The following is an 11457-nucleotide window of genomic DNA, read 5'->3' as shown; positions in this document are numbered from 1 at the left end:
ATTGGAGCAGAAGCTGTGTTCCACTCACCAGAAGTCTTAAGATCCTGTGGAGGGCGTTGTGGTTAGCTGGCGAGTTTCAGCCGACTCTGCGCCCTAGCTAACCAGGTGCTTTTCTGACAGGAAGAGGCTTGTCATGACCCATCTTTTTAAACAGTTTTTGTTAAACTAGAAACATTTTCTCAGAGTTCAGAAATGGAGGAGCAGATATCAGTAATAATTACCCATTACAAAAACAATAAACATGACCATTCTGTGGAATTACTTTAAAGTTTATTTCTAAGACACCTTTATGGAGATATTACCACCTCTTAATATATTGCAACATGTCTTCCAGTCTGCCATCTGCATTCCAGAGCTGAGCCTGTTCCACAGCCCACTGTGCACGGGTCCTGCTAGGAGAGAACTGTTCTTCAAAAAATGGTTTCACTCCCTGGCTCAGAGGTGAGATAGTCATTTTCTCTCCAATAACTGTGTAGAGCAGGGTCAGCCAGGAATTCCTGGAACATAGTAACAATGGAGCAGCTGGGACAGGATCCTTACGGTCCCCCATCTGCACCCACGAGCTGAGGCTGTTCCACAGCCCTCTGTACAAAAGTTCCACCAGGAAAGAGCTGATCTCCCAGGAGTGCTGACAAAGTCTTACAGACCCACAGGAGGAACAAGCTACAGCCAGAAACAGCAAGGCCATCTAAAACCAGAGATAACGAGATGGCAAGAGGCAAGCACAAGAACATCAGCAATAGAAACCAAACCTAGCTGGCATCATCAGAACCCAGTTCTCCCACCATAGCAAGCCCTAGATACCCCAACACAACGAAAAAGGGAGACTCTGGTTTAAATTAACAACTCATGATGATGGTAGAGGATTTTAAGAAGGATATAAATAACTCACTTAAAGAAATACAAGAAAACAAAGGTAAACAGGTAGAAGCCCTTAAAGAGGAAACACAAAAATCCCTTAAAGAATTACAGGAAAACACAACCAAACAGATGAAGGACTTGAACAAAACCATCCATGATCTAAAAATGTAAATGGAAACAATAAAGAAATCCCAAAGGGAGACAACCCTGGAGATAGAAAACCTAGAAAAGAGATCAGGAGTCATAGGTGTAACATCATCAACAGAATACAAGAGATAGAAAAGAGAATCTCAGGTGCAGAATATGCCATAGAAAATATTGACACAAAAATCAATGAAAATGTAACATGCAAAAAGCTCCTAGAACCAAATATCCAGGAAATAAATCCAGAAAACAATGAGAAGACAAAACCTAAGGATAATAGGTATGGAAGAGAGGGAAGTTTCCCAACCTAAAGGGCCAGTAAATATCTTTAACAAAATTATAGAAGAAAACTTTCCTAACCTAAAGAAAGAGATGTCCATAAACATTCAAAAAGCTTAGAGAACACCAAATAGATTGGACCAGAAAAGAAATTCCTCCTATCACATAATAACCAAAACACCAAATACACAAAACAAGGAAAGAATATTAAAAGCAGGAAGGGAGAAAGGTCAAGTAACATATAAAGGCAGACTTATTAGAATTATGCCAGAGACTATGAAAGCCAGAAGATCCTGGGCAGATGTCTTATAGACCCTAAGAGAACACAAATGCCATACCCAGCAAAACTCTCAATTACCATACATATGGTAACCAAGGTATTCCACAAGAAAAACAAATTTACACAATATCTCTCCACAAACCAAGCCCTTCAAAGGATAATAAATAGAAAACTCCAACACAAGGAGTGTAACTACACCATAGAAAAAGAAAGCAATCTTCTTTTAATAAATCAAAAAGACAATAGAAACAAAACCGTAATTCTACCTCTAAAAACAAAAGTAATGGGAAGCACCAATAGTTTTTCTTTAACATATCTTAATATTAATGGACTCACTTTCCCAATAAAAAGACATAGACTAACAGACTGGATACATAAACAGGACCCAACATTTTGCTGCATACAGAAAACACACCTCAGGGACAAGGCAGACACTACCTCAGCATAAAAGGCTGGAAAAAAAATTTCTAAAAAAATGATCCCAAGAAACAAGCTGGAGTAACCATCATAATATTGAATACAATCTACTTTCAACCTACAGTTATCAAAAAAATAAGGAAGAACACTTCATACTCATAAAAGGAAAAATATACCAAGAAAAACTCTTAATTCTTAACATCTATGCTCCTAATGCAAGGGCACCCACATTCATAAAAGAAACTTTACTAAAGCTCAAAGTACACATTTCACCTCACACAATAATAGACGGAGACTTCAACACCCCACTCTCATCAATGGACAGATCATAAAAACAGAAAATAAACAGAGACACAGTGAAACTAACAGAAGATATGAAACAAATGAATTTAACAGATATCTACAGAATATTTCATCCTAAAACAAAAGGATATACCTTCTTCTCAGAACCTCATGGTACCTTCTCCAAAATTGACCATATAACTGGTCACCAAACAGGCCTCAGGAGATACAAAACTGTTGAAATTATCACATGCACCCTATCACATCACCATTGAATAAGGGTGATCTTCAATAACAACATAAATATTAGAAAACTCACATACACGTGGAAGCTGAACAACACTCTACTCAATGATAACTTGGTCAAGGAAGAAATAAAGAAAGAAATTAAAAACATTTTAGAGTTTAATGAAAATGAAGCCACAACATACCCAAAGTGCCTCCAAAAAGAGGCTGGAGAGAGCATACACTAGCAGATTGACAGCACACCTAAATGCTCTAGAACAAAAGGAAGCAAATTCACCAAAGAGGAGTAGATGGCAAGAAAGAATCAAACTCAGGGCTGAAATCAACCAAGTGGAAACAAAAGTAACTATACAAAGAATCAACCAAACCAGGAGCTGGTTCTTTGAGAAAATCAACAAGATAGATAAACCCTTAGCAAGACTAACCATTGTGCACAGAGACAGTATCCTAATTAACAAAATCAGAAATGAAAAGGGAGACATAACAACAGAAACTGAGGAAATCCAAAAATCATTAGATCCTACTACAAAAGCCTATACTCAACAAAACGGGAAAACCTGGATTAAATGGACAGGTTTCTAGACAGATACCAATTACCAAAGTTAAATCAGGATCAGATTAATGATCTAAACAGTCCCATATCTCCTAAAGATATAGTAACAGTCATTAATAGTCTCCCAACCAAAAAATGCCCTATATCATATGGATTTAGTGAAGAATTCTCTCCGTGTTTCTAAGAGGACCTAATACCAATACTTTTCAAACAGTTCCACAAAATAGAAACATAATGTACCCTACCCAACTCTTTCTATGAAGCCATAATTACCATTATTCCAAAACTACAGAAAGACTGAACAGAGAAAGAGAACTTCAGACCAATTTCCCTTATTGATATCGGTGTAAAAATCCTCAATAAAATTCTTGTAAACTGAATCCAAGAAGAGATTTAAAGGATCATCCATCATGATCAAGTAGGTTTCATTCCAATGGTGCAGGTTGTTTCAGTATACCAAAATTCTTCAGTGTTTGACTACATAAACAACCTAAAAAAAATCATTTTTCTTTAGATGCTGAGAAAGCCTTTGACAAAAATTCAACATCCCTTCTTGGAAAGATCAGGAATTCAAGGCCCATATCTAGACCTAGTAAAAGCAATATATAACAAAGCAGTAGCCAACATCAAACTAAATGGAGAGAAACTTGAATCAGTCCAACTAATATTAAGGACTAGACAAGGCTACCCACGCTCTCCCTACCTATGCAATGTAGTACTGAAAGTTCTAGCCAGAGCAATTAGATAAACAAAAGGAGGTCAAGGGATACAAATTGGGAAGGAAGAAGTCAAAATATGACTATTTGCAGAGGATATGATAGTATACTTAAGTGACCCCAGAAATTCCACCAGAGAACTCCTAAACCTAATAAACAATTTTAGCAGTATGTCTGTATATAAAATTAACTCAAACATATCATTGGCCTTCCTCTTCTCAAAGGATAAACACCCTGAGAATGAAATTAGGGAAACAACACCCTTTGCAATAGTCACAAATAATATAAAATAACTTGGTCATGTGAAAGATCTGTATGACAAGAACTTCAAGTCTCTGAAGAAAGAAATTGAAGAAGATCTCAGAAGATGGAAAGATCTCCCATGCTCACGGATTGGCAGGATTAACATAGTAAAAATGGCTATTTTGCCGAAAGCATTCTACAGATTCAAGGCAATCCCAATCAAAATTCGAACTCAATTCTTCATAGAGTGAGAAAGAGTAATTTGGAAATTCATCTTGAATAACAAAAAGACTAGGATAGCAAAAATTATTCTCAACAACAAAAGAACTTCTGGAGGAATCACCATCCCTGATCTCAAGCTGTACTGCAGAGCAATTGTGGGGAAAAGAAAAACCTGCATGGTACTGGTACAGGCTGGTAGATCAATGGAATAGAATTGAAGACCCAGAAATTAACCTACACACCTATGGTCACTTGATCTTTGACAAAGGAACTAAAACCATCCAGTGGAAAAAAGACAGCATTTTCAACAAATGCTGCTTGTTCAACTGGCAGTCAGTGGGTAAAAGAATGCTAATCAATCCATTCTTATCTCCTTATACAAAGCTCAAGTCCAAGTGAATCAAGGACCTCCACATAAATCCAGATACACTGAAACTAGTAGAAAAGAAAGTAGGGAAGATCCTCAAGCACATGGGCATAGGGGGGAATTTCCTGAACTGAACACAAATAGTTTATGGTCTAGGATCAATAATTGACAAATAGGACCTCATAAAATTGCAAAGTTTCTGTAAGGCAAAGGACTGTCAATAGGACAAAACGGCAACCAACAGATTGGGAAAAGATCTTTACCATCCCTACATCTGATAGAGGGCTAATATCCAATATATACAAGGAACCCAAGAAGATACACTCCAGAGAACCAAATAACCCTACTAAAAATGGGGTACAGAGCTAAACAAAGAAATCTCAACTGAGGAATACTGAATGGCTGAGAAAAAAATAAAAATAAAAGTAAATAAAAAAAATTATTCAATATCCTTAGTTGTCTGGGAAATGTAAATCAAAACAACCCTAAGATTCCACCTGATACCATTCAGAATGACTAAGATCAAAACCTCAGTTGACAGCAGATGCTGGACAGGATGTGGAGCAAGAGGAACACTCCTCCATTTTTTTTTTTTTTTTTTTGTGGGATTGCAATCTGATACAACCACTCTGGAAATCAGTCTGGCAGTTCCTCAGAAAAGTGGGCATAGTACTACCTGAGGAACCAGCAATACCTCTCCTGGACATATATCCAGAAGATGCACCAACATGTAATAAGGACACATGCTTCACTATGTTCATAGCAGCCTTATTTATAATAGCCAGAAGCTGGAAAGAACCCAGATGTTCCTCAACAGAAAGATACAGGAAATGTGGTACATTTGCATAATGGAGTCCTTCACAGCTATTAAAATCAATGACTTCATGAAATTCTTAGGCAAATGTGTGGAACTTGAAAATACCATCCTGAGTAATGTAACCCAATCATGAAATAACACACATTGTATGCACTCACTGATAAGTGGATATTAGCCCAGAAGCTCAGAATACCCAAGATACAATTCACAGGCCACATGAAGCTCAAGAAGAAGGAATACCAAAGTATGGATACTTTTTTCTTTCTTAGAAAGTAGAACAAAATACTCTATGGGAGGAAATATGGAGACAAAGTGTAGACCAGAGACTGAAGGAAAGGCCTTCCAGAAACTTCCCTACCTGGGGATCCATCCCATATACAGTTACCAAACACAGATACTATGGTGGATGGCAAGTGCTTGCTGACAGAAGCCTGATACAGCTGTCTCCTGAGAGTCTCTGCCAATGCCTGACAAATACAGAGGTGGATGCTCATAGCCTACCATTGGACAGCTCGCAGGGTTCTCAGTGAAGGAGCTAGAGAAAGGATCCAAGGAGCTGAAGGGGTTTGCAGCCCTATAGGAGGAACAACAATATGAACTTACCAGTAACACCAGAGCTCTCTGGGACTAAACCACCAACCAAAGAAAACACATGGAAGGACTCAAGGCTCCAGTTGCATATGAAGCAGAGGATGGCCTTTTTGGGCCTCAGTGGAAGGAGAGGCTCTTGGTCCTGTGAAGGCTCAATGCCCCAGTGTAGGGGAATGCAATGGCCAGGAAGTGTGTTTGAGTGGGTTGGTGAACAGTAGGACAGGGGAGGTGATAAGGGATTTTTCAGAGGAGAAACCAGGAAAGGGGATAACATTTGAAGTGTAAATAAAGAAAGCATCTAATAAGAAAGAAAGAGAAGCTTATAATCAGTGTTTACCTATATAATAAAATAATAATAGATTCCATTTATATGGGCATGTAATATTTCCAAAATTATTGCAATATGGTATGCTATTTAAGATGATTATAAACAACACACTAGTAATACATAGGACATGGATTTAAATCAATAATTAAAATGAGTAAAGTCTAGGTGTTTAAAAAAGATATAGCAACATTTTCAACTGGGTTATAAAATAGATTTTTAAAAATTCAGCATATAATAGTTCAATTTTTACCGAAGAAAAATACATTTCTTAGCATAGATTTAAAATAGTGATAATTTTGTCCATCATCATTCTTGTTCTCACTCCATCTTGCTCTTTCTCCCCCCATTTCAGATGTAGTGCTGTCTGGCTTTATCATCTCTTCCTCCTGTCATATTTATTCATTCACTTACTTGAAGTAACAGATGCTGAAACTCATCAAAACAGATTTGTTGTGTTTACAGTTGCCAGAATAATTAAATATACTTCTGATATCAGGTCATAAGTAATGGAAGACTTTCTGTGATCCCATCATCTGGAAAGGTTTTTATTGACATTTACTAAACTCTCATGACCAGTTTCCTTTATTTTTCTCATCAAATATTAGTACACTGTGCTTCATGTTTTTATTTGTTTAAATGCAGTGCCATTAATTAAACTTTTATTTACCAATATGTTCATGGGTGGGATTTATACCTATTTGCATTCTCTTTCTTATATGCATTCTTGATTGCATTCCATTAAACATCTGAAGGTTCATTGTATGTGGTGGTTCAGTAAAGTTTGAATAAATGAACAAGCATCAGTCAATCATTTTAAGTCCAAGAAAGCATATATTATTAAGAATGCCATATTTTTCAAAGCAATAAAATTTAAACTCTATTTAGTTTGCTTACAAGTCATAAGAATAAATGCTCACTTCATTTGGATTCTATGCTAAGTTCACTTGGTAACCTTTTTGGCGCCATCTTACAGCTATTTCAAGTGAGATTCTTTCGTGGTGTACATATTTTTAAAATATTGTCATGCTATGCCCAGGATAGTTACAGGCCTTCCACAGCAAGTGCTCCTTGTTGAAATCCAGGGTTATTAATAATGACAAGTCATTTGGATACTTTAATTAGTGCTCAGCGCTATTTCCATTAGTTAATATGTATTTTTAACATCACAGTGCCTAAGGACAATCACAACATACATTTCCTTGACACTACAATTTCTCCACCTGATTGTGTCACCCTAAGTTTTGGGTGAACATATTTTAAAAATTACAAGGGAATTTTCTGCAGATAAAGATCACATAGCTAATCAAAAGACAGTTTAACGCCTTGAACAAAACTTTTTCTCTACTACTCTTAAAATATGTCATTGGAATTCCGTTTCCCCCTTACACATTTCTCTTTCTTGTCTTCTGGATTTGTAATAAATGAGTTCAAGAACAGGAATGATGATAGAGCCACTCAGAAGTCTATTCAGAGTCATATATCCCCAAACCAATCTTGGTCATTATTAAATCATATAAACACACCAAAATGCCATTGTTTGCAGCAATTTAGTTGTCATTGTTTTAGTAATGGAACAGAGAATCTTCTTATATTAAAACATTAGAGGATATATCTAACAGCTAATAAAAGTATTCATTGACTAATAGGTGATGATTTTCCATTTTCTTTACTGCTATGTCCCTAAAATAGAAAATCAAAGTAGCTGGACAATAAATATTATTTTATAAATCCACAGGTGAATAAGTTCTGTTTGCTTAAGATCTCCAAGCAGCAAACCACTCTAAGAGCTGAAAACTATTTTTAATTGTTTTGAATGTAGAGGTACCCAGCACCTGTTCTAATTTTTATTAGACAAATCTCATCAAATGCTTAGACAAATTTTCCATAACAGTTCTGAGTATTTCTGGGAATTCATAGGAGAATCTGATGAAATCACCTTTTGCATTTGAATTTACAGGAACTAATTTTGTTTTTCTTCGCCATACACACTATTTCCTCTCCAAACTGTGCTCCTAGGCACCCCATTAAAAGTTATCTGTTTGATACATTGGCATATAAGATCCTGACTTTTGAACTACCAGAGCTCTGCAAAAGACAGACATTTTCATACTGTTCATCTCCAGTTTTTGCTGGCCTTTGAAACAGAAACCTGAACTATGAGAGGCTTGAATTAGTGGGACAGGTGGACTGTCAGCTTAGAAAGTGGCCTCTAGGCCCTGTCCCTAAGGATCTGTCACACGGATAACATAACCAATGCCACAACCAGCATTAGGAGCTAGAAGACATTTTGTCCTTAGTAAGAAGCCCTGTTTATGGTTTAGATTATGACCTGGCTGTTCAATTAGGCAGAATCATAAAATTTTACTTAAAAAATGCTATGTTCCTTAATGGCCTGGCTTTAGCCTGTTTCCCCAGTCTCTGTTTCTAAGCACTCTCTTTCTATACCACATGCCACCCTACTTTCCAGTGATGTAAATTATGTGGTAGAATGTCAGGGAGACATCGAGTGGGTAAGGAAGATGTTTTGGAACAGGGAACTTATAGATGCCAGACTCATGCCCAATGATAGGGATTGTTGAGTTAGGAGATGAAGTGCTGTCTTAAGTGCAGCCAATCAGAATTAAATGTTGTCTCCTTTATGCTCTCAGTGTGTCTTGTCTGAAACTCTGTTGAAGCTTACCATGCTCTACATTCTATTATCTTTAGCAGTGGATATGGACAAATCTATTTCTGTGTACAAGCTTTGTGCCTTTTCTTCTGCTGTCCTGACTACACATTGTTACACTGAACCACATCCCCAGCCCTGGTTTATAATTTTGAACACTGCATTTATTCCCCTCATCTTTCTAAAATACATGGGCATGATCAAGCTGAATACTTTTTTATTCTTAAAAAGATCATTCTGTGAGACTCGTGTATGTGTCCACTGCAGATCCATTCAAGTTTTGCCCTCCCTATCACTGTTCTGCCTATATCCTTCATCAAATGAAATTGCACTATGAAGAGGTAGATAATGCATGGCTAGTTTGTAGCAAACAGAGAGTTATATATTCAGACTTAGCTCATAGTTATTGAATACTCATTTTACTGATGAGGAGATGGAGACTCAAATAACTTTCACCAGCTTGCCAAATGTCACACGACTGCATAGTTAGTAAGCAGTCCTGCCAGGGTTGAAATTCAAATCCTCTGACACAAAGTCAAAATCCCTTTCAACAAATGCTGGAACATTTGGATGAGCTCTGCTCGCTATGATTCTAGTGCTCCTAGTTGTTTCATTGAAATACTCTGTGTCTTTTAGTCAGGCAAAAGCTGAATATTATGAATACATAAGGTTTATTGCATGTACATATTTGTTTCTATGTCTACTTATCTGTGTGACTATATTATTTTTCTATCTTACTGTATTTGTACTTTCAGGTATTTTAGTGCACTTAACATTTTGTGTGTGTACTTATTTTTTACTTGTATACTAATTTTATTCTTCCCTATAGGGTTCTGAATTTCTGACCCATGATTCTATTTGAAGAACCAGAAATGTTGATTATTTCTTAATTTTCTACAAGATGTCCTAGGGTTGTAGTTTAAAATGGGTCTTGCATTTCAATCGAAAGCCTTCAACTCTTGAGCTTCTAGTGGAGAAGACTGAAGGCACAGCCATTTGCAAAGCCAAATTGCTAAGATCCCAGTTAATAAAAGCCTAAGCTACAATGAGGGAGTGGATAGGAATACAATCAACCTAAGTTTAAAAGGGAATAAGAGCACTTGTATGCTAAGATGGAACACTGGACCTCAGCATGTTCTAGAACCATGGCTTTCCCAGAGAAGCAACAAACAGAAAACTTAAATGAAGAGTCAGCATTTAAACAACTGATACTTATCACTCCAAAAGGATGCAGGGCCAGTGGACGTTCTCAAAAGCTAACGGGAAAGTCCATCAAAGAAGACAGCAAGAACTCAAAGTTACCCAAGAGAGGTAAACTGCCTCAAAATAGCACAGAAGAGACAACTGATACAAACAGGACTAATTGAAGATCAGTTTAAAAGGGGAATATTAAGGAAATTATTTCTAAAACATTCCCAAATTGAACACAATCTTAACTTAACCTATACATCTGAAACCAAAAGTCTAAGAGATTTGATTTTTCAATTATTAAACTTGAAAAGAAAGAAAATCCCCTGATGAGGTTCAGCAGGCTGTTGAGAAAGAAAATGATAGTGCCCACAGCTGACAGTGCTATAGGAACAGCGAGAGAGATACTGTGTTGGAGAAAGTTCTCTAACTTAGGTGTGAAACCTCAAGTGAACCATCTAGCCAAGTGGTCAGTTTGAAGATGCAAGCAATGCCTGAGACAGTTGAGATGACTTGAAGGCATTTTCCAGTAAAAATCCCAAGCCACTGACTTTTCTGAAAGCAGCTCATACCCAAGGAGAAGGTACACCAGAAACTAAGTGATTCAACTCACCTAGCAAGCCACATGTTTTCATAGAATTTTAAATAGTGTTGTTATGGTGATTTATGTCTTACTTCTTCTTACATAGGGTGATTGAGAGAAATAAAGTAAAATGTACAATTGCACTGATTGGTGTATGTACCTATCTTACATATGTTCATAGATATGCATAATTATGTTTGACATATACTGCATAGGAATAGAAAAACTTAAAAATGAAGGCATAGAAGATAAAAATGAAAAGGATGAGTTCATATAGTAAAATAATCCAGAGTAAGTGACATGAGATATTAAAACATTATAGATGAAAAATAAACCATTTTATCATTGGTTTAAATGCCACCTACCAAATAAAATTCACAGATTTATTTTAAGAAAGATTTTTTTCCTTCATTATGTCAAGGTAACATGAACATTTTAGAAAATTCTTCACATTTGAGTCACACCGTGACACATACATGTAATAGTAGCACTTCAGATACTGAGGCAGAAAGATCTTGAGTTCAAGACCAGCTTGAGCAACATAGAAAGATCTGTGAGGGAAGAAGGGAGGAAGAGAGAAGGAGGAAAGAGGAGATGAAGAAGATGAAGAAGAAGAAGAAGAAGAAGAAGAAGAAGAAGAAGAAGAAGAAGAAGAAGAAGAAGAAGAAGAAGAAG

Source organism: Mus caroli, chromosome X, assembly GCF_900094665.2.
Source record: "Mus caroli chromosome X, CAROLI_EIJ_v1.1, whole genome shotgun sequence".
In the NCBI taxonomy this organism is placed as follows: Eukaryota; Metazoa; Chordata; class Mammalia; order Rodentia; family Muridae; genus Mus; species Mus caroli.
This window is presented reverse-complemented; position numbering follows the sequence as displayed.